The sequence below is a fragment of the Sturnira hondurensis genome, unplaced genomic scaffold (assembly GCF_014824575.4).
Source record: "Sturnira hondurensis isolate 20B ecotype Veracruz unplaced genomic scaffold, ASM1482457v3 Scaffold0006474, whole genome shotgun sequence".
Classification (NCBI taxonomy): domain Eukaryota; kingdom Metazoa; phylum Chordata; class Mammalia; order Chiroptera; family Phyllostomidae; genus Sturnira; species Sturnira hondurensis.
The window spans coordinates 1,217,361-1,241,864 of NW_028079105.1; the positions used below are offsets into that span (position 1 = coordinate 1,217,361).

A 24,504-nucleotide genomic window follows, 5' to 3' on the forward strand; every position below is an offset into this window, starting at 1 on the left:
TTTATGGGTTCTGGGAGAATAGTAATGTGTGAAATAGACACATTATTAGCAAGCTTTCTTTCAACAATTTATTCACTCATTCGTATTTGTTTATTTTTTCCAGCATGGTGGAATGTGCACGATGATTTCTGGGAGTTGTAAGAAAAGCTCTATGTATATTCCCTTTACCTAACCTTAAAATGTAGCCCATTTGATTATTTTCTGAAATCTCACTCTTTGAGGAATTTATTTCTTGAATTAAAAACAACTTTTCTCTTGGAGCAGATACTTTTGGTAATGTCCCCACTCTAAGTATTACCATTTTACTGATTCACTAAATTGCAAAAAGTAAGAAAATTTAGATATGGGTCATGGATGTCTTAGGAATGGGGAAAGATTATTGTGAAAGGGATGTAGGATGCAGAAAAGGACAAGAATTAAGTTTATTTCCTAACTTTTCCTAAGCTCTGTGGTAATTTTATTTTACAATAAAACTATATATGATGATAAAGGTCATCACAGTCTAACTTTTATAAATGTCTTTAAATACTACATATAAAAGGGAACAACAATAAAATAATTTTTAAAAAAAGAATAGTATAGGAAATGGAGAAGCCAAAGAACTTGTATGTTTGTCCCATGGACATGAACTAAGGGAGAGAATGCTGGAAGGAATGGGGATACTGGGTGGAGGGGCATAAAGGGGAGAAAAAATGGGACAACTGTAATAACATAATCAATAAAATACACTTTGAAGTTAAAATAATTGCTAATAAGTAAAAAGTATATGAAATTAGAAAAATGGGATGAAGGAAATGTTTGTTATTCTAATATATAGTTCTAGTTGGTTTTAAATGACACAGAGAATATAGCTCACCTATTAAGTTCATATTTGTATTAAATATGGTAATAGATGTTAATACCTGGAATTTAGTTGATACATATTTCACCTACAAGTTTTATTTTTGTGGCTATTTTAAGGCACTTGGTGCTATAATGTATAATGACACCTGTGGAACTTCAGGCAGAAGGGAACCCTAAAGCAACATACTCAACTTTGTGCTTCCTGGCCTACTCTTTAAGATAGATGATTTTTTTTTTATTCTCTAGGGATGGAAACTCTATAGTCCCTATTCTTAGCTATCCTATTTTTTAAACATCCTGACAATCAAGATGTTCTTTCATTTAAACTTCTTGCTGAAATTAAAGTTTATCTCCTTTTGTTTTACTTCTGTAGATAATTAATGTTCTCCTCTTTTTATAAATATTTTAAAGAAAAGTTTCTGATGGTAATTCTTAAATTACTACTACTAAGTCTTTTTTTTAAGGCTAAGTAACTATAAAAAGAAGTCTGTATTCAGGCACTTAATTCAAATCATCCAAAATCTTGTCATCATAACTGAATGTGAACTCTATTGATTTCTACTTGAGAAAATTGTAATAAAAAATGCAAAGCCTCAACCTTTAATTATTTACACTGTCACCTTCAGATGAATTATTACAAGGCATTCTAAAGAAGTAACATGGATTTCTTGGAAACCCCAGAACTCATGTCTATTATGCTATTTCTGGGTAATTTTCTTAGGTTCACAATGCTTCTCTCTGCTCTTGCTTGTCCTTCACTTTTGAAAAGATAGAAGGGCTTGGGGGAAGAACATACACTAAATGGTTCTTTCTTCATTATTTCTTTACGTATCTTAAAATTTGAAAGTGGCGAGAAGAAATAAAATCTGTATTTATTTTTTGCCTTTAGTCCTTAGTTGACCCAAGGACTAATTTTATATTTCTGGCTATATTAAACCTAAACAGCCAGAAACCTAATTTGTTGGTCACCTTCAAAATTTAGAAAAACTTGAAGTACAAGAAAACTCATGACATTTTTATTCAAATGCTTTATCAAAATATAATTTAGTGTATTAAATAAAATTAGAAAATGGTGTCCCATAGACTGGTGATTAGAATTGTTAGCAATATTTTTATTATAATATCTGCTAAAAGATAACTTTTAGTTGGGGAAAAGGAGAAAGAAAAAATTTGAAACAAAATTGTCTAATATATCTGGCTTAGTTAAAGATTCAGATAACTGAGAACCAAACTCATTTGTTCATCCAGCCATTTACTCAATTGCTTACTAAATATGTATCAGCTGAGCATTGATATACTAGGCACTGGTTTTAAACAGCACTGATTGAACTCCAATTTTGAGCAAGATTGTGTTGTGAGCTTGAGAGGGTACAATACAAATTCAGTCTACCCATAAAATGTTTTCTGTCCAGTAGAAAACACAAATGTCTGCAGAAAAGAACCAAGCTCAGGACATTATGCCATAGTCACTGCCAGTGTCATAATATGCTATTTGGATTGGCAGCAGTGATTGATTCTTTAACAGTGTTAAAGGAGGAGATGGTCCTTGAGTAGGACCTTTAAAGATGAGATTTCGACAAAACGGAGGAGCGTACTTTGGTAGAGGCAAACTGTACACATGAACACAGGTAAGAAAAGTTAAATGCACTTGGCTAAATTCTGCAAAGGTCTCACTATGGTGGGTAGCTTGTGTCAGGTACACGTGAATAGAAGAATGAGTAGGAAGTGAAGTTGAAAGGTCATCATGAGTTTGGACTTTTTCTTTTTTTTTTTCATGTGTAGCTTTTAAAATATATATATTTTATTGATTATGCTATTATAGTTGTCTAATTTCCCCCTTTTAATTCCCTCCAACCCACACCCCTCCACCTACATTCTCATCCTCTTATTTCATGTCCATGAGTCATACATACAAGTTCTTTGGTTTCTACATTTCTTATACTATTCTTTTTTGTTGTTGTTTACTTTAAATAGAACTTTATTAACTGATGGTTTTAGGACCAAATATCAGAGGTTTTTATTCCTTGCATTTGTAAAGTGTATAAGGGCTTACTTTGAATCGATAATTCTTTTTTAAACTGCTGTTCAAGTACAGTTTTCTGGCTTATACTATTCTTAACCTAGCCCTATTTTGTACCTACCATTTATGCTACTTATTCCCTGTACCTTTCCCCCTCTTCCACCTCCCTGCTGACAACACTCCATGTAATCTCCATTTCTGTGATTCTGTTCCTGTTCTAGTTGTTCACTTAGTTTGTTTTTGAAGTTCAGTTGTTGACAGTTGTGAATTTCTTGAAATTTTACTATTCATACCTTTGATCATCTTTTTTTAGATAGGTCTCTTTAACATTTTATGTAATAAGAGATTGGTGATGATGAACTCTTAACTTGACCTTATCAGGGAAGCATTTTATATGCCCTCCCACTCTAAGTAATAGTTTTGCTGGACAGTAATCTTGGGATGTAGGTCCTTGCCTTTCATGACTATGAATACTTTCTTCCAGCCCCTTCTTGCCTGTAAGGGTTTCATTTGAGAAATCAGCTGATAGTCTTATGAGAACTCTTTTGTAGGAACTGTAGGGAACTGGTTTGTTTTGGTCTAGCAAATGTGACTCAGTTCTGTATGGAAAACCTACAGAAGCGAAGTGGCAAGCAGGAGCCAAACCCTCAAACCGGGTTTTCTGGTGGGAATCAGGCCTAGAAAATGCATACAGACTGTTACGGCTTACCCTTGCTAACACTCCCTCGCCCTGGTCTGAAACAGTAGATGTTTATTGTCTATATCCAAGGTAATTTCCAAAGCCTGTGTGAGTTGTCCCAAGGAAGGAGCTAATCAGCTCACCATCTTTCCCTTCTGCACTTGTTATTTTCATTTCCTTGATTGTACTTAAAATGTAGACAACAATATTCTATGTAACAGATAATAAATACTTCTTTGATGTAAAGCCTGAGAAAAACAATAAAATCCTGTTCAGGAAAGGGTTGGGGCACTCTCCTCTTGGCAGAGTGGCTACGGCACTCAGAGGTACTCTCTCCTTGCCATTCATTTTTCTCCGTAGGATTGCTGTAGCCTGTGCATTTGTTTTCATCTTCAGTAACAACACAAGGACTCTGTGGTCCAGAGTCTGCCAAAGGTAGCTGTCTCCTTTTCTCTAGCTGCTTTTAAGGTTCTCTCCTTATTTTTAATCTTTGGTCATTTAATTATGTGCCTTGATGTGTGCTTCCTTGTGTCTAACTTCTTTGGGATTCTCTGAGCTTCCTGGAAATCTATTGCCTTTGCCAGATTGGGGAAATTCTCCTTCATTATTTTTTCAAATAAGTTTTCAATTTCTTGCTCTCCCTCTTCTCCTTCTGGCACCCCTGTGATTCAGATGGAATATTTTAATTTGTCCTGGAAGTTCCTAAGCCTCTCATTTTTTTGAATTCTTGTTTCTTCATTTGTTCTAGTCAACTGTTTATTTCTTTTCTCGTCAAAACCCTTGATTTGAGTCCCAGTTTCCTTCCTTTCACTGTTGGCTCCCTGTATATTTTTTATTTGACTTCTCATAACCTTCATTTTTTTCCTCTATTTTATGACCATATTCAACCAATTCTGTGAGCATCCTGATTATCAGTGGATTTTTAAAACTATTTTATTTATTTATTTTAAAAGAGAGGAGAAATGAAGAATAAAGAGAGAGAAACATCAAGGTGTGGTTGCCTCTCAGGTGGCCCCCACGGAGGATCTGGCTTGCAACCCAGGCATGTGTTCTGACTGGAAATCAAACTGTCGACCCTTTGGTTCACAGCCCATACTCAATCCACTGAGCTACACCAGCCAGGGCTGATTACCAGTGCTTTGAACTGTGAATATGATAGGTTGGCTATCTCTTCATCATTTAGTTGTGCTTTTACTGAAGCTTTGATCTGTTCTTTTAAAAAAAATATTGCTGTTCAAGTAGTTGTCTACATTCACTCCTCACCACTCCCCCTACCTTAGCCATCACTACCTTCCTCCCCTAATTTCTACTCTTCCTTGGTTTTATCTATATATCCTTTACAGTTGTTCCTGAAAACCTTTCCACGCTTTCTAACACCTCCCCTCTGGTTACTAACACCTCCTCTCTGGTTACTATAAGATTGTTCTTAATTTCAATGTCTCTGTTTCTATTTTGCTTGCTTGTTTTGTTGATAAGGTTTCACTAAAGGTGACATCATATTGTATTTTTCATTCACTGCCTGGCTTATTTGATTTAGCATAATGCTCTCCAGTTCCATCCATGAAGTTGTAAATCAAATTGTAGGAGCTGCTTCTTTCTTTCTCCTGTATAGTATTCCATTGTGTCAGTGTACCATAGTTGTTTTTTTTTTTTATCCATTCATTTACTGGTGGGCATTTAGATTTCTTCCAGCACTTGGCTATGGTGCATTGTGTTGCTATGAACACTGCAGTGCATAGGTTCTTAAGGATTGGTGTTTCAGGGTTGTTAGAATATAATCTTAGCAGTGAAACTCCTGGGTCAAAAAGAAGTTCCATTTGTAGTTTCCTTAGGAAATTCCATACTGTTTTCCAAAATGACTGCACCAATCTCCATTCCAATCAACAGTTCACTAGGGTCTCCTTTTCTCCACATCCTCTCCAACACCTGTTGTTTGTTGATTTGTTTCTGATGGCCATTCTAACCAGTGTGAAGTGCTATCGCATTTTGGTTTTAATTTTCATCTTTCTGATGGCTAGTAATGTGGAGCATCTTTTCATATGTCTCTGGGCCTTCTGTATTTCCTCCAAGGAGAAGTGTCTGTTCAGGTCTTTTGCCCATTTATTAATTGTGTTGTCTGTCTTCCTGGAGTCATGTGAGTTCTTTATATATTAGGAGATCAAACCCTTGTCTGACATATCATTGGCACATCTGTTCTCCCATACAGTTGGTTCTCTTTTTGTTTTAATACTGTTTTCATTGGCTGTGCAGAAGCTTTTTATATCAATGAGGTCCAATTTGTTTATTCTATCCCATATGTCCCTTACTCTAGGGGACCTATTGGTGAAAATAGTGCTGAATGGAATATCTGAGATTTTCCCATCTATGTTGTCACAAATTATATGTAAATCTTTTATCCACATTGAATTTCTTTTTGTGTATGATGTGAGTTGGTGATCGAGTTTCATATTTTTGCATGTAGGTCTCCAGCTCTCCCAACACCATTTGTTGAAGAGGCTATTTTTGCTCTATTTTAGGCTTCTGCCCACTTTGTCAAATATTAATTGACCAAGGGGTATGGGTTTATTTGTGGGCTCTCAATTCTGTTCCATTGGTCTATATGTCTGTTCTTATGCCTGTACAAGGCTGTTTGGATTACAGTGGCCATGTAATATAGTTTGATATTACATGGCCATGTAATACTTTGTTCTTCTTTCTCAAAATTGCTGCTGCAATTTGGTGTCATTTATGGCTACATATACATTTTTGAAATGTCTGTTCTATGTCTCTGAAATATGACATTGGTACTTTAATAGGGATTGCACTGAATCCATAAATTGCTTTGAGTAGTATGAACATTTTGATGATGTTAATTCTTCTAATCTATGAACAGGGCATATGCTTCCATTTATTTGTGTCTTCCTTAATTTCTTTCTTCAGTGTTGTATAGTTTTCTGAGTATGGTCTTTTATCTCCTTGGTTAGGTTTGTTCCTAAATATTTTATTTTTCCTGTTGCTATATCAAATTAATATTTGGGGGGACTTCCACCAAGATGGAGGCATAGGTGGAAACACTGTGACTTCTCCCACAACCAAGTTTGGATACAACAAAAGTTTTGGAGAACTAAGACACAGCCAGAGACCAGAAAACGGAATTATATGGAAGTCCGAGAGCTACGAACCGTTCAACAGGGACGGTAAGAGAGGCAGAGCCAGCAGCAGAGCAGGGTCGGGAAGGACAGACCTAGGAGCCCAGGCAGCCCAGACCTAGTCCGGGTGCGGGGCAGACTGACCAAGGTCGCACATTTGCGCGCAGTGAGATGGACCACGCAGGCCCCAGGGGGCGAACCCAGTGGTGGAGGGCTGACAGCTGTGGCACACTCGCGTGCCGTGGAGCGGGGCACGTGGCCCTGCTGACAGTGGTGGCTGCGGTGCTGGTGGGGGTCGCGGAGGCGGGCACCGGAGGGAAGCCATTGTCCCTCTTTGACCCCGCCCCCACATACAACGTCACAACCCAGCTACTGAGTTGCCCTGCTCTGGTGAAAACCTAGGGCTCCGTTCCTGCTACTTAATAGGCATGAACAGCCCAAAAGATGGTGCAAAAACTCAAAGTCCCAGAGCCAATAACTCTAAGCGACCGAGAAATTGCCAGCCTCTTAGAAGCACAATTCAGGACACTATTTATCAGGATGCTCACAGAACTGGTAGAGTACAGTCACAAATTAGAGGAACTTAGTCACAAATTAGAGGAACATATGAAGGCTAAACTAATTGAAATGAAGGGAGATGTCCAGGAAACCAATAGCGATGGAAAGGAAAATGGGACTCAAATCAAGGGAGTGGACCAGAAGGAAGAATGAAACATCCAACCAGAAAATAGTAAAGAAACAAGAATTCAAAAAAATGAGGAGAGGCTTAGGAACCTCCAGGACATCTTTAAACGTTCCAACATCCGGATTATAGGGGTACCAGAAGGGGGAAAGAAACAGCCACGAGTGGAAAACTTATTTGAACAAATAATAAAGGAGAACTTCCCCAGTCTGGCAAAGGAAATAGACTTCCAGGAAATCCAGGAAGCTCAGAGAGTCCCAAAGAAGTTGGACCCAAGAAGGAACACACCAAGGCACATCATAATTACATTAGCCAAGACCAAAATGAAGGAGAGAATCCTAGAAGCAGCAAGGGATAAGGGGACAGTCACCTACAAAGGAGTACCCATCAGACTGTCAGCGGATTTCTCAAAAGAGACCTTACAGGCAAGAAGGGGCTGGAAAGAAGTATTCCAAGTCATGAAATCCAAAGACCTACAGCCAAGATTGCTTTATCCAGCAAAACTTTCATTTAGAATGGAAGGACAGATAAAGTGCTTCTCAGACAAGGTCAAGTTCAAGGAGTTCATCATCACCAAGCCCTTATTATATGAAATGCTAAAGGGACTTATATAAGAAAGAGATGATGAAAAATATCAACAGTGAAAGGACAGCAAACACACAGTTATTAACAACCACACCTAAAACAAAAGCAAACCAAGAGGACAGCTAGATCAGGAGTGGAACCATAGAAATGAAGAACACATGGAGGGTTAGAAACAGGGGGGTGGGAGGAGGAGAAGGGGGGAGAAGGCACAGAAAATAGCATAGACAGTAGGTAGAAAATGGACGGGGGGGCAAGAATAGTATGGGAAATATAGAATCTAAAGAAGTTGAGACACGTGGTTATAAACTAAGGGGTGAGAAGGGTGGGGGAGGGAGTGTGCGGGTGGAGGGGAATGAAGGGGGAAATAGAACAACTGTAATGGTATAATCAATAAACTATATTAAAAAAAATAAAAAAAATAAAATGGTAAAAAAAACAAAATTTTTTCATGATTTTAATTTCAGATATTTCATCGTTGGTATATAAAAATGCATTTGATTTCTGAATATTGACTTTGTATTCCACTATTTTGCCAACTTCACTTATTAAGTCAGGTAGGTTTTTTTGACAATGTCAGTAGGATTTTCTATGTTTACTATCATGTCATCTGCAAACAATGACAAACAATGACAGTTTTGCTTCCTCCTTTCCAATTTTTATTCCTTTAATTTTTTTTCTAGTTTGATTGCTGTGGCTAGGACTTCCAATACTATGTTGAACAGGAGTGGTGAAAGTGGACACACTTGTCTTATTCCTGATCCTAGTGGGAAAAATTTCAGTTTTTATCCATTGAGTATGATGTTAGCTGTAGGTTTCTCATATATGGCCTTTGTTATCTTGAGGAATGCTCCCTCTATTTCCACTTCACTGTTTTTTATCATAAATAGATGGTGTACCTTATTAAATGCTTTTTCTGCATTTATTAATATCACCATATGATTTTTGTCTTTTTCTTTTGTTTATGTGATATATTACATTTTTTGATTTGCAAATACAGTACTATCCTTGATCCCAGGAATGAATCCCACTTGATAATGGAGTATGGTCTTTTTAATGTATTGCTGAATATGGTTTGCCAGTACTTTGTTGAGGATTTTAGCATCTATGTTTATTAATGATATTGACCTGAGGTCTTCTTCATTTGTTATATCTTTATGTGGTTTTGGGATTAGGATAATGCTGGCTTCATAAAAACAGTTTGGGCATCTTCCATCTTTTTGGATTTTATCAAATAGTGAAGGATAGGGGTTAGCTCATTCTTAAATGCTTTGTAAAATTCTCCTCAAACAAACTGGTCTCAATGACTTTTGTATGTCAGGAGTTATTTCATTACTGTTTCAATTTCTCCTGCTGTTCAAGTCTGTTCAGGTTTTCTCCTTCTTCATTCAGTTTTGGAAGATTATACTTTTCTAGAAATTTGTCCATTTCACTTAGGTTTTCAAATTTTTTGGCATTCCATTGTTCATAGTAATTTCTTACAATCCTTTGTATTTCTGTGGTATCAGTTGTAATCTTGTCTCATATCTGATTCTGTTTATTTGGGTCCTTTCTGTTTTTTTCTTGCTAAGCCTGATTAAAGGCTTGTCAATCCCACTTATATTTTCAAAGAACCAGCTCCTGGATTTATTGATCTTAACAATTGTACTTTTAGTCTCTACATCTTTTAATTCTGATCTGATCTTGGTTATTTCCTTCTACTCGCTCTGGGTTGTCTTTGTTATTGTTCCTCCTGTTCTTGTAAGAGTAGGGTTAGGTTGTTTACTTGAAATGTTTCTATCTTTTTTAGGTAGGCCTGTATCAGCATGAAATTCCTTCTCAGGACTGGCTTTGCTGGGTCCTGTAAGTTTGGGTTGTTGTGAGTCCATTTTCATCAGTTTCCAGAAACTTTTTGATTTCTTTCTTGATCTAATTTTTGATCCATTCATTATTTAATAGCATGTTATTCAATTTGTGTGAGTTAGAGTGTTTTTGAGTTTCTTCCTTGAGGTTGGTTTCTAGTTTCAGTCCTTGTGGTCAGAAAACAATGCTTGATAGGATTTCAATTTTCTTGAATTTGTTGAGACTTGTTTTGTGTCCTACCAAGTGGTCTATCTTTGAAAATGTTCCATGTGCATTTGAAAACAATGTGCATTTGCCTTTTCGGGATGAAATGGTGTGTGTCTGTGTGTATATCAGTTAAGTCCATTTGATTTGGTGTATTATTCAATGCCACAATATCTTTGTTAATATTTTGTTTAGAAGATCTGTCCATTTTTTACAGTGGGGTGTTAAAATCTCCTACTATAATTGTGTTGCTGTCAATATCTTACTTGAAGTTTTCCAAGATTTTCTTTATGTATTTGGGTGCTCCTATATTGAGCGCATATATATTTACTATGTTTATGTGTTCTTGGTGGATTCTTCCCTTGAGTATTATGAGGTGACTTTCTGGGTCTCTTTTTATGACCCTTTTTAAAAAGTTTATTTTGTCTGATACGAGTACGGTTACCTCAGCTTTTTTTTTTTTCCTGTACATTTGCTTGGAATATTTCTTTCCAACCTTTCACTTTCAGTCTATGTAGCTCTATTGTTCTGAGGGGAGACTCCTGTAGGCAGCGTATGTGTGGCTCATGTTTTATTATCCATTCTTCTATTCTGTGTCTTTTGATTGGGGCATTTAATCCATTTACATTTAAGGTTATTATTGATAGGTACTTATTCCTTGCCATTTTTTTGATACCTGTGTTCCTCTCTCACTATTTTTCTTCCTGTTTTTAAAGCAAACCCTTTAGCATCTCCTTCAGGGCTGGTTTGAAGGAGGTATATTCTTTGAGACTTCTTTGGTCCAGTAAGCTCTTTATTTGGCCTTCTAGTTAATTGAGGGCCTTGCTGGATAAAGTAGTCTTGGTTGCAAGCCTCTGGTTCTCATTACTTGGAATATTTCTTGTCATTGCCTTCTGGCTTGGAGCATTTTCATTGAGAAGTCAGCCTCTAGTATTATTAGGGCTCCCTTGTATATTACTTCCTGTTCTTCCTTTGCTGACTTTAAGATTCTGTTTATATTGGAATTTTGCCATTTTAATTATGATGTGTCTTGAAGTGTGTCTTTGGGAGCCTCTTGATTGGGACTCTGGGTTTCCTGAATTTATGTGACTTCTTTTCTCATAAAATTAGGGAAGTTTTCCATCATTACTTTTTCAAATAGGTTTTCTATCCGTTGCTCTTCTTCGCCTCTTTCGGGTATCCCTATTATATGGATATTATTATGTTTCATGTCGTCCTGAATTTCCCTTAATCCCTCTTCATTCTTTCTGAGCCTCTTTTCCTTGTCTCACTGTATCTGGGTGTTATAGTGCAAGGAAGTTATCCCTCACACTACCTTGGAATCCAGTTCATTAATCTGTTCTTCTGTTTCATTGGGCCTGCTTTTGATTCCTTCTACTGTGTTCTTCAATTCAGATATTGTATTCTTCATTTTCTGTTGGCCCTTGTTGATAGTCTTTATTTCCTTTTTTATGTTGATATGGTTTGCAGTGAGTTCATTGTAGTTTCCCTGTGGATTTTGGTTATTCTCTGTGAGCTCATTGAGCTTCCTGATAACCATTGCTTTGAACTCAACATCTGATAGTTGACTTGCCTCTATTCCATTTAGCATCACTTCTGAGACTTCCTCCTCTCCTTTCATTTGGGGATTGTTTCTTTGTCTTCCCATTGTTTGTGACACTCTTCTTGTTAGTCTGCTTCTTAAATTGATCTGTTCTGACTCCCTGGGTTTGTGGGGTGAACTTGTATGGTAGAATACCTGTGAGATTCAGTGGTGCAGTCTCCTTGATCTCCCAAGCTCATTTGTCTTGGGCCGTCGTTCATGTGGGCTCTGCATATGTCTTTAAGTTTTGATTGCTGTTGGGTATTTCTTCGGTGGGCCCTTCCCACCAGTTGGTTAACTGAGGGTCACATTGTCCACCACCTCTTGTATTCTGTTGCACAGGTGTGGGAAGGTTATGTCGAGGCATGTTCTTTGTGTACAAGGTTTTGAGGATTCTCTTTTGCTCTTATTCAGTTGTTCTAGGTAATTTCTCCACTATTTAGTTGTATTTCCAGATAGGTCCTGAGTTGAGTTAGTGTGACTTCCGCTTCCTCCTTTACCTTCTTCTGTTGATATCTGTTGGTGGTTCCTTTGTGGTGGGTTTCCTCTTCTAGCAGGTATCCTGGTGTTCATAGCTTCCACCTACTCTTTTCTGTGTGTTGGAGGGGGAAGGCAAAATGGTTTAACACAGCAAGAATGTATTCTATGATATTTACAGTATCAGCTCATAGACAATAGATAGGAGATCCTTTGTATATGCATAGTGTTAACTAATATTTCATCCAACTAGGCACTTCTTATAAATGGTGGAAAGAAGATAAGACTCTTGTTGGTGGGTGGGGAGGATTGTGAATTGGATCTAGAAAGAAAGCACCAAGCTTTTGGGAGGTCAGATTATGAGGTAAAGTGAGAGTAAAGGATAGAAAATAGATGTGGTGTGTAAAAGAATAGAGTAAACCACAACTGTAATAGAGTTCAGGAATCCTCGAAGGGGGCTAAGATCTGGGAGGAGTGCTGTGTAGTATTTACAATGGTATGTAACAGCTATTATTTACAATAATAATGTAGCAACAATCATGACAGAGTCTATGTGATCTGGATAACAAAAATAGGAAGTATAGGACCTAGAGTATGTGCTAATGGAACACAAGTAAAGTGAAAAACAGTAAATTAACAATACACTATGAAAGAGAGAACAAGGGAAACCAGTCAAACAATGCAATTTAACCAACCAAGCAAAGAAGACTATACAGAAAGAAGAAGAATACAAAAATACTAATAAAATAAAAGATGTAAGAATAATGAAAAAATAATAATACAAATATGCAATAACTTGCAAGTTCTCTGTAGTAGCAAAGTGAAATTTGTCTCACTTCTCAGCTGTTTGGATGCCCCCTCTTTGGGTCCAACTCTGGTCTTGTCACAGTTGCAGGTTTTTTTATCTCTCCTGTGGGAATTAAAAAAGAAGAAGAAGAAGGAGGAAAATATACAAAGGTAAAGAAAGAAAGAAAGAAGGAATAAAACAAGAAAGAAGGAGAGAGGCAGGAGTTAAAAGATTAAAAAATAATAAAAACAATTACTTAAAAAAAAAGCTTCATGCTGGCTTCAAACTGGCCAAGCCAGTTTTGGTGGTTTTTCCTGGCTGCAGCAGGCTGAAGGGTGATTGATTTTGCTTTTCTCCCTTCCTGATTGGTACTCAGTCAGCCTTCATCCCAGTTCCGTAGCAGCCTCTGGTCCACAGGTTCGGGTGCACACTCTCTCTGTGACTTTGGGTGTGAGTTTTCGATCCTCTGCAGTGTGCACTCTCCTCTGGTTCTTTGGGTGTGGGCTCAGAGCCTTCAGCAGAGTGCACTCTCCCTGGGTTGCAGGTGTGACTGCTTGGCCAAATGCCTGTGGTCCCTCAGGTTTGGGTGCTCATGCTTCCCAGGGCTATGGGAATTTGCTCAGAGCCTTCCAAGACACCTCGGGGGTGCCTAGCTGCTGGGTGGGGAGGAAACCAGAGTGACTGCTGTAGGAGAATTCCCCAAACAGCTGCCAAGTGTCTCTTTTTTTCCTTTTCCTTTTGAGAAATTCTTCCTGCTCAAGCCTGCCACTCTGTCCAGAGGCCTGGCCTCTCACAAACTCCACCCACCTCTCCAACCAGACTTCAGACTATCTGGGTCAGTGCCTGTCAGGGCCCACCTCTCAACTCTCCCCAGGCTGCATCCACAGACTCCATTGGTGCTCACAGCCCCTGTGTGTTTGCCACTTAGTCCTTATTCCCTTCTCTGCAACATCAACCAACCAGGTCTCTCCTGGTGCTACTCAAACCTTGTTTGCCAGGGGAGGGAGACACTGACTTAGCTCTCTCCCAAGAACCCTGTGGCAGACCCAACAGGCACTGGGCTTGGGGCTGCAGCCGCCCTCATCCCCACGTTAGACCCAGGGACCTTATTGTCCTGAAGCACTCTCCTTACCATCTGGTTTTTCAATGTCCTCTACAATTGTTGGTCTCCTATCTTCATATATGCTAAGGTACTGTTGGCTATTCTGTTCCTCAGTAGATTGACTAGTTGTTTTGCCTGTGTGCAGGAGGAAACGGGCTCTGCTCCCACCTATCTCACTGCCATCTTCAGGTATTCAAATGTTTTTTAGTTTTTCCCTTCTAGTTGGTTTCCAGTTTCAAGCCATTGTGATCCAAGAAGATCCTTGATAATGACTTCAATGACCTTGAATTGGTTGAGGCAAATTGTTGAATTTGTTGATCTTGCTCTGTGTCCTACCATATGGTTTCTCTTTGAAAATGTTTTGTGTGCTTTTGAAAATAATGTGTATTTTGCTTCTTTGGGGTGAAAAGTTCTGTATGTATCAATTAATTCCATTTGATCTAGAGTGTCATTCAATGCCATTATACCCTTGTTGATTTTTTGTTGGAAGATATACCCATTGTTGACAGTGGGTTATTAAAATCTCCTGTGATCACTGTTGCTGTGCATCTTTTTTGAAGTCCTCCAAGATTTTCCTTATATATTTTGGTGCTCATACGTTGGGTACACAGGTTTACAAGGATTATATCTTCTTGTTGGATTACTCCCTTAAGTATTATGTAGTAATCCTGTTTTCCTCTTGTTATGGCCTTTGTTTTGAAGTCTATTTTGTCAATGTAAGAATTGCTTTTTTTCATGTGTTTGCTTGGAATATTTTTTTTCCTTCTCTTCACTTTCAGTCTGTGTACATCTTCTGTTCTGAGGTGGGTTCCCTTGTCGATAGCATATATAACAGTCATGGCTTTTATCCAATTAGCTATCCTATGTTTTTAGTTGGAGCATTTAATCTATTCACATTTAAGTTTATTATTGAGATTCATTGCATTTTTTTTCTCTTTGCCCCTGTGTTCCTTTCTTTGTTTTTCTTCATCTTCTTTTTTAGTGTACAAAGTTTCTTTATCTTTCTTTCTTTCTTTCTTTCTTTCTTTCTTTCTTTCTTTCTTTCTTTCTTTCTTTCAATTGTTGTTTTCTGTACAGTCTTTTACTCCAATCTTCTTAAAGCAGTCCCTTTAGCATATCTTGTCATGCTGGTTTGGTGAAGATGTATTCTATTAGTCTTTTTTAAAGTTTTTGGCTGAGAAGCTCCTTATTTCATTTTTCATTTTAATGGAGATCCTTGGTGGGTAGTCTTGGTTGCAGGCCTTTGCTTCTCATTACTTGGAATATTCTGTGCCATTCCATTCTGGCTTATAGTGTTTCTGTTGAGAAATCAGCTGACAGCCTTATCTGAGCTCCCTTTCTTACCAATTATTTCCCCCCTTGCTGCCTTTAAGATTCTGTCTTTAAATTTTGCCATTTTAATTATGATGCATCTTTGAGTGGGCTTCTTTGGGTTCAACTTGACTAGGACCCTCTGTGCTTCCTGACCTTGCATGACATTCTCCCTACCAAGTTAGGGAAGCTTTCTGTCATTACTTTTTCAAACAGATTTTCTATCCCTTTCTCCTCTTCTCCTTCTGGTATCCCTACGACATTAATATTACTATGTTTCATGTGGCCCTGCAGCTCCCTTAACCTGTTTTTGACTTTTTTTGCTTTGTTGCTCTAGGTGTTTTTTTCCACCTTGTCCTCTAACTCACTGATTCAGACTTCTGCTTCATCTAGCCAGCTTTTAATGCCTGCTGGTGTATTCTTAATTTCAGGTATTATATTCTTCACTTCCTCCTGGCTCTTATTCATGGTTTCTATGTCTTTTTTCATGCTAATGTAGTTCCCAGTAAATTCCTTGTACCTGCCATAGAATTCCTTGTAGTTCTCATTGAGCTCCTTGAGTATCCTCATAACCATTATTTTAAACTCTATAGCTCATTCATTGCTTGCCTCAATTTCATTAAGCACTCTTTCTGGGGATTCCTCCTTTCCCTTCATCTGGGAGTTCTTGGTCTCCCCACTTTAGGTGATTTTTTTTTTGTTTCTGTGCATTAGCTTGATGTCCTTTGACTACCTGTCTTCATGAGGTGGCCTGCTGTGGTAGGAGACCTATGGGACTCAGTGGTATAGTCTCCTTCATCACCTGAGCTTGGTGCTCTTGGGATGCCCATTATGTCATTTATGTAGGCTCTCTTGTAATTTGGTTTGGTTTTGGTTGTTATTGGGTCATTTGTTGGTGGAATTTTCCCTCTGGCTGGCTAAGAGTCACTGCTCACCACATCTTGCAAGCTATTGTACAGGTGTGGATGGTGCAAAGCATCCTCTGGATTCCTTGGCATCAAAAGTCATATCAATTGAGATTCCACTGATTGTTCAGGTCACTTGTCAGAAGATCACTCGAACATCCATTCTCGGGGCACAGCATGTGGGCTCAGCTGCCATCTACTTGGCTGCCACTCACCATAGCTTATTTTTTATCCGCTTACCTACTGATGAGAAGAACTTATGCTGTTTCCAGATCATGTTTATTGTAAATAACAGTGCTATGAACATAGGGTGCATACATTTTTTCATATTCTTGTTTCAGGATTCTTAGGATATGTTCCCAGAAGCAGAATCACTGGGTCAAAAAAGTTCCATTTCAAATTTTGGAGGAAATTCTACATTGTTTTCCAGTTCCTGTACCAGATTACATTCCTACAAACAGTGCACAGTGTTTTTTCTCCACATCCTCACCAACAGTTGTTATTTGTTAATTTTTCAATGGTAGCCATTTGGACAAGTGCGAAGTGATATCTCATTGTAGTTTTAATTTGTGTCTCTCTGATGATTAGTGATAATGAGCATTCTTTCCTGTCTATGGGCCATCTGTATGTCTTCTTTGGAAAAGTGTTCATTCAGGTCCTTTGCCCAGTTTTTAATTGGATTGTTTGTCCTCCTGGTATTGAGTTATATAAGTTCTTTGTATATTTTGGAGATTAAACCCTTATAGATGTATCATTGGCAAATATGTTCTCCCATATAGTGGGTTCACTTTTCATTTTGCTGACAATTTCTTTAGCTGTGCAGAAGCTTTGTAATTTGATATAGTATCATTTAAAATTTTTCCCCTTGTTTCCTTTGCTCTAGGAGATACATGTGTATTGGCAAAAATACTTTACTGCCTATGTTATTTTTTTCTACAATTTTTGTAGGTTTGTGATGTACACTTACATCTTTTACACATTTTGGACTTATTCTTGTGTATAGTGTAAGTTGGTTTTCTAGTTCTCCCCCCTCCAACATGTACCAGTCCAGTTTTCAAATTAGGGTAAACTTTGATAAATTTACGAATACATGGGAACTAAAAAGGTAAAATCTGGAATTAAAGCTAGGAGAGGTGATGGGATGACTCTTACATTCTCAACCTAAGCTCTAGTCATATATTTACTGTAGATTTTAAGGAGACATATGTCTGGCTTAGAGATGGTAGACTTGTAGGAGTTCTCTGGTATATCTCAAATTTAATCCTCAAATAAGAAAGCCATGAATATGGCTGAATTTCTCATGATTCCCAACTTGACTCAAGCAATTTCAATGGGATGCACTATAGCATTGGGAAAGTTACAGGTGAGTGTGCTAGCACAGGTTATTAAGGAATAGACTTCCATGATTGCCTTGAATTTATTCAAAAAGCTTAAGCTTATGTATACCAGAGTTGAAATGTGTTATGAGAACTAGAACACAAATAACTTTTGTTAATATTACTTATACAACCTTTGTCACAGAATGCAAGAAGCAAGATCCACACCTGATTTACTCTCACATACCCTGCTCTTATGTAGTATTAGTACAGTGAAATGCACAAGGAAATACATTTCCTCAAAAAAGGAATGAAGAAGTGTTTTGCTATCATTGTAAAAATACATTGGTTTTAAGTCATAAAAATTTCCAACAAGCCCTGGCAATTGTAATTTGTGTCTGTCATCATACCCATCTTCACTTTCCTATCTTAAAACCACTGGTTCAATAATGTAGAAGGAAAGAAATATGCTTGTTCTTAATGGCATTTTGAGTCTTTCCATGTAAGAAAATGCCTGAATAAGAATGAAGTAGACAGGCCCTAGCTGTTGTGGTTTGGTGGATTGAGTGATTTTTCTGTTGACCAAAGGGTCATTATAGTATGATTCCCAGTCTAGGGCAGATGCCTGGGTTGTGGTCCAGGTCCCCAGTAGGGGGCACATAAAAGCCACACATTGATGTTTCTCTCCCTCTCCCTCCCTTCCCCTTCCTAAAAAAGAAATAAAAAATATTTAATAAAAAGAATAAAGTAGTTAAGGAGGCTAAGGAATTAGCAGGAAAAATACCATGGCAAGAATACAATATTTACAGTAACCTGATAGTTTTTTCTGGCCCAACTATAGTTCATGATCTTGGATTAACTTCTACATACTCTTAGTGTTGTTAGTATATGCAATATGTTACTCTTTCTCTAGAGCATTTTCTAATTTAGAAAAATTGAGTGTGTATAAAACTGGATCGTTTCTTGTTCTGAGTCCAAAGTCAATACAATGTAATGCTTTTTAACTGCTAGCTCTATTTTCTTTTAATTTTCATATAACATCTAATTTCAACAATGACCACTGGAATTTGACAAACAGAAAGTAAAATTAGGCCTGATTTCTAACACAACTTTTTAAACCTATCTCACACAAGACTTTAACATCTGTTGGGGTATCCAGTATTTTAAAGTGAAAGTTTTATAACCTTCTTGGACAAAAACCTGGAATTAGCTTATAAATATTATGTTTTTAATTGTAATATGACTTCTAATATTTTTAGTAAATACTTTTGTGCATTTTCTGTGTTCTATATTTCTAAAAGGTAAAGATAAAAATGATAAAAATATTTGACTGCATATATTTAGACATAAAATAAAAATATGAAGAAAAAAGCTATTTATTTAGAAATACAGGATAAGTAGTTTTGTATTTCTAAATAAACTCACAAATTATGATTTATAACTAGATCGTTGAATTAATATTTTGAAGTCTTTTGTGCAAGATAGAGCTTAAGAAATAAAGCAACTAAATCAGCCAGATCCAGATATAAAAACTCTGAAATATAAAAATCATTCAAATGAGGCAGCAGCCCATTAGGCATCATAAAACACCCACACAAAAAGAGTACGAGAATTCAGTCTGTGGAGCAGAATATCCTTTGGCAAAAGAGAAAGTCTATGGTTATGGAAAAGTGCATACCCAAGAAAATAAGATCCTATTGTCAGCAAGAGTATTATTTTAAAAGCTTTGAAAATAAATTTTAACCCTTTAATTAGTCTGTTTCTCAAAGCATACAACTAGACTTACTTCTCTGCTAATGGTTTGTCTTTAGGATATTTATATTCACTAGGGAAAACATTTCCAATTTTACAATGTATATATGCTGAAATATATTCACAATACACCCACTTGTACCCAACCTTTCATAAATCAGTATATTAAAGCATCGTTTGAAAACTACTGGTCAGTACTGGGTAGATTAAAAAATAACATGATTTTACCTACAGGGCATTTATAATCTCATTGCCAAGAAAAACTCTATTCATATATAACAAAAATTTTCAGTTAGACTATGGCCAGGTTCCAGAAGATACAGCACAAATCACAGCTGCATAGGAAGAGTTTAATCTTGGCTCAAATAGTTAGGAATTAATGTCTAAGAAAGGTTAGTAATTATGCAGATTCAATTTAGGGGGAAATAATCTCTTTAAGAATGATTTCACCTTGATCATACTTACTCCTGGCAAGTATTTTTATCACTTAAAAAACTGCTTTTCTTTTCTCAGTGCCATGGTGGATCCTGAACAATTAGATGTCTCTAGACATTCTCTTTATGGTCCAAGTGCAAATCACCTGTCTATCAAAATGTGAATTAGAAAATTTTCTGCAGCTATTAATTTACTCTATACTTTTAATACATTTATGCTAAGATGTACACTCTTCTTAAATGTCTTATGTGACTTTCTCTTTCTTGTAAAATTTACCTCAATTTTCAAAGTTCACTGTTATTCTCAATATTTGTTGTTTTGCTAAACTGTAACCCCAAACCTTTTATTCATAAATTCTAATATGTGAAAAAGCATATACTTAAAGGAATAAAATTGTGGAAAAGAACCTAATAAAGAAATTATTTAAAGTGTGAACTTTTAGAATATTATTTCATAGAACAAATCTATAGATTTGTTATAAACTATAAAGGCTACTGTATAAAGGTTAAATCAGTGTTTTATGATTTTTAATTAGCTTTCTGTGAGTGGATTAGGTTTTCTGTGAGTGAAGTTTATTCTATAATGCCTACCCCTATGATTATTCACTTTATCTTATTTTAAAAGTTAATAGATTATCCAATATGACTAGTGTTCTTATATATGCAGACAGACAGCAAGGAGTCAAGGACACAGAGAAAAGGTTGTGTGAGGACATGGAAGCTGGCCAACAGCATATCTAGGAATGACTCCTCAGGAGAAGCTAACCTGTCAGCATCCTAATCTTGGACTTCTGGTCTTGAGAACATCAAGAAAATGCTTCTGTTGTTTAAGGTAAAAAATAAGTTAATACATCACATTGCATAAAACACCACTGACTATAATTTATAGAATCTCTATCCATCAGATAATAAACTGGTTTATCACAAGTGAAAAGTTCTGTGAAAGCTGCCATTTTTAATATAACACCCCTATTAGCATCATAATTCCATGAATTAGCATTTATTAGCATCATAATTCCATGAATATGAGTCAAACAAATCAAGAAAAGCAAAGAGTTTTACTTTGGGAAAATCTGGTTCAAATTTTATGGCATGTAATATGGAAGGCTCATTTTTCTTATGAAAAATAGACATTTGTATTCCAAAATACTTGAGAAACTAAATTTTAACCTAAGTGAACAAAGAAGAAATACAGCACAAGCACACATTTTAGAGGATTAATAAAATACAAAAGGTACTACTTTCCAGTTTCAACACTAAAATGACTACAATCTCAGTTCCACTACAACTAAAACTATATACCTTGTATACTCTGCTGTACAAGCTAATGAAGTAAATTTTATTCATAGTAAAATCTCTTGGAATGATAAATGCTGCTAATGAAAAGACAATACTTATAGAAATTTGTTACTATGCTATTCTCTAGTCCAAATTCCTTTGAAACCACAGGTCTTCCAGGAAAAAACTGTAAGTTAAGTTATTCCAGTTACTGTTTTTAATATTGGAAAACTTTAAAAAGTCTAAACCAAAATTTTTAAAATTTTTTTAAATGTAAAACTTACCCCCAAATATTTTCTCAAACTAATTTAGAAAATAGCAAATTTTACCAATATTTTTGTATAGACTCAGTCCTCATATGATCTAAATAATTTCTTCATAGGATCCACTAGACATAGTAATACATTTTGACCTAATACATACATGCACAAACATACATATGTGTGTAAATATATGTCTTGGGTCATTTCTGAAGATGGGAAACACGATGAAACACCACCCAGCTCAAGAAGTACAAGATGGCTGAATGGAAGTTATGCTAACCTCATCTTGGGACCAATCTTGAATTACAATTAAATTAGAGAGAAATCACTTGGAACAAACAACTGAACAAATAGCAAGAGAGATTTATAACCTGACAGACATAAGAATCAGTTTCAGCACAACCTGACTGGTAAGGAATATGGTAAAGATTTGAGAAGGCTGGCTGGCCACTCACAGGTGGCAACATTGGAGGGATAATTAAGCAGCTGGTTGAATCCCTCTCAGAAGAGTAGGATCTAAATCCTAAGCTGGGATCCCCAGCCTAGAGCACCAGAGCCCATAGAGTACATAGATAATAACCAGCAGTGAAAAGCATCAAGGTTCCTCTCTACCAGAGGCAATGACAGGAGACACACAGGCAATTGAAGGGCCAACACACAAATTCATTTCCAGCCAGTTATCCTACACTTGGCAAAGAGGGGGCAGAGTGGGCTAGAGATACCTGAGGAGAGACAGGGGGCAGAAGCTTTGGGGAGAGGGTTGAGAGAGTAGATGATGAGATCCAGATGCTGAGTGACTCCCCATATGGCAGCAGCCATAGTGTTCAGGCAGACTAACTCTCCTCCCAGTGGCAACAACCTCAGGAAACAATAGCCCCAATGCCAAGAGGGACTCTGCCCTGGCCATGGTATGCTTAAGTTTGACTGCTGACTGCAGAGTGACTAGGTTAACAACTGAGGAGAGAGCTAGAGATACTAGATCCCTGGCAAAGGAAATGGGCAGACTGAACTAGAGACACTTAAGAAGAGGCTGGGGAAAGAGGCTTTGGGTAGAGAACTGAGAGAGTAGCAGCTGGGATCCCAATGCTGAGTCATCCCCCATTCGGCAGCAGAAATCCTGCTCAGGTAGACAACTCCCCTCTGAACAGTAGCATCCTGAGGGGAAACAAGAATCCTGACCCAGGAGGGATTCTGCCCTGCCCTATAGTGATTAAGCCTGACTATTGAGTGCAGAGTGAGTACATTAACAACTGAAGGAGACAGGCACAGACAGTAGATCCCTGCAAGTCTCTGACAGGGTCAACATCTGACAGCACCACAGGCAGTTCCAAAAGAAAAAACAGTGTACTTGCAGAACAGCATACAAGATGTGGTGGGCAGAGTGACCCTCAGACAATCAGCTGAAGGGAAGGACCCACCAAAGAATGACCCAACAACAATCAAAACCCATTTACATCCAGAGTGCCAACATAAATGGCATAAAGGGTGTTCCAAATGCATCAAGTTCAGGAGATCGAGAAGACTGCACCACTGAATCTCACATGTCTCCTATCATAGTAGTTCACACCAAAAAGTCAGGGAGTCAAAACAGAACAGTTCAAGAAACAGAAGCAAACGGCAACAGACTCACAAATAATAGGAAGACAAAGGGGAAAAAACAATCAAAAGGAAAGGAGGAATCCTCAGAGTGCTAAATGAAACAGAGGTAAGTCACCTATCAAATACTGAATTTAAACAATGGTTATAAGGAAGCTCAATAAGCTCAGTGAGAATTACAAACATGGAAGGGAAACTATGAGGAACTTACTGTAAACTACATCAGCATGAAAAAGAACATAGAAACTATTAACAAGAACCAAGAGGAAATGAAGAATACAATTTCTGAATTAAAGAATACAGCTGAAGGAATCAAAAGCACACTAGATGAAGGAGAAGAATGAATCTGCAAGGTGGAGAACAAGCTAAAAAAAAACTCCCAGAAAGAGCAACAAAAGGAAAAGAGACTCAAAAAAAATGAAGAGAGGTTAAGGGAGGAGCAGGACACCATGATACATAATAATATAAGTATAATAGATATACCAGAATGAGAACAGGAGCAAGGAATACAAAAATCTGTTTGAAAAAGTAATGATGGAAAACTTCCCTAATTCCATGAGTGAAAAAGTCACAGAAGTATAGAAAGCACAGAGGGTCTCAATCAAGAGAACTGGAAAAGGCCCACTCCAAGACACATCATAATTAAAATGGCTAAATTCAAGAGAGAGAAACTTTAGAGGCAGCAAAGGAGAAACAGGAAGTAAAATACAAGGGAGCCACAATAAGGCTAGTAGGTGACTTCGCAATAGAAACACTACAAGCCAGAAGCAAATGGCAAAAAACATTCTAAATAATGAAAAGCAAAGACCTGCAACCAAGACTACTCTACCCAACAAGGTTTTCGATTAAAATGGAAGGTGAAATAAGGAGGTTCACAGACAAAAGAAGGCTAAAAGCATACATTTACACCAAACTAGAATTGCAAGGTATGCTAAAAGGACTGCTTTAAGAAGATACACGGGGAGCACGGGGGGTGGGGGTGGGGATGAGATGGGAGTAATAGACAGAAAAAAGTACTTGAAAAATAATTAAATACGAGAGGAAAATGGCGGCGGAGTAGGACAGAGCGACTCCAGTTCTCCTACACCTGGGAGAAAATCCTGGCAGATTTACAGAAGAACAGCACAATCAATTCCCCAAGCAACAATTCCCCAGCATTTATGAAAATAAGAGACCAGAGATAGTGACGAACCAGACAGCTAGAGGTCATTCGGGTCTCAGGGACTCGAGTAAGGATGGAGGGGGCCAGACCAGCGGCAGCCATTAGCCAGCGTGTAAAGACCTCGGAGCCGCGGCTGCCGCAGCTTGGGCTTCCTTCCGTCTGTGCCCAGTGACAGGGGCGTCTGCCACGGAGAACTCATCGGGAGCCCAGCAACCCTGAGAAAAGTCAAGGGCAGCGGCTGCGGTGGCGGCAGCCATTGGCCAGCGCATAAAGAACTTGGAGCCTTGGCTGCCTTAGCGGTCTGGGCCCAGAGGCTTCCACCTACGCCCAGCGACAGGGGCGTCTGACCCAGAGGACTCATTGGGACCCCAGCACCTGTAAGTTAAGACAAAAGTGGCAGCGGCAGGGCCAGCTGCCCTCGGGAGCCAGGCACCCCAGAGTAAAGTCAAAATCAGCAGCGGCAGGACCAGCAGCCATTGGCCGGTGCGTAAAGACCTCGGAGCTGCTGCTGCTACAGCTTCCAGGGCCCAGAGGCTTCTGTCTACGGCCACCGTCAGCC

The 24,504-nt window shown here is 37.9% G+C and overlaps 1 long non-coding RNA gene across 1 annotated transcript in view; it reads right to left on the bottom strand.

Moving 5' to 3' along the window:
• LOC118989290 (uncharacterized) overlaps nucleotides 1-24,504 on the bottom strand; it is a 151,795-nt gene that overhangs the window by 88,498 nt on the left and 38,793 nt on the right. The window lies entirely within an intron of this gene.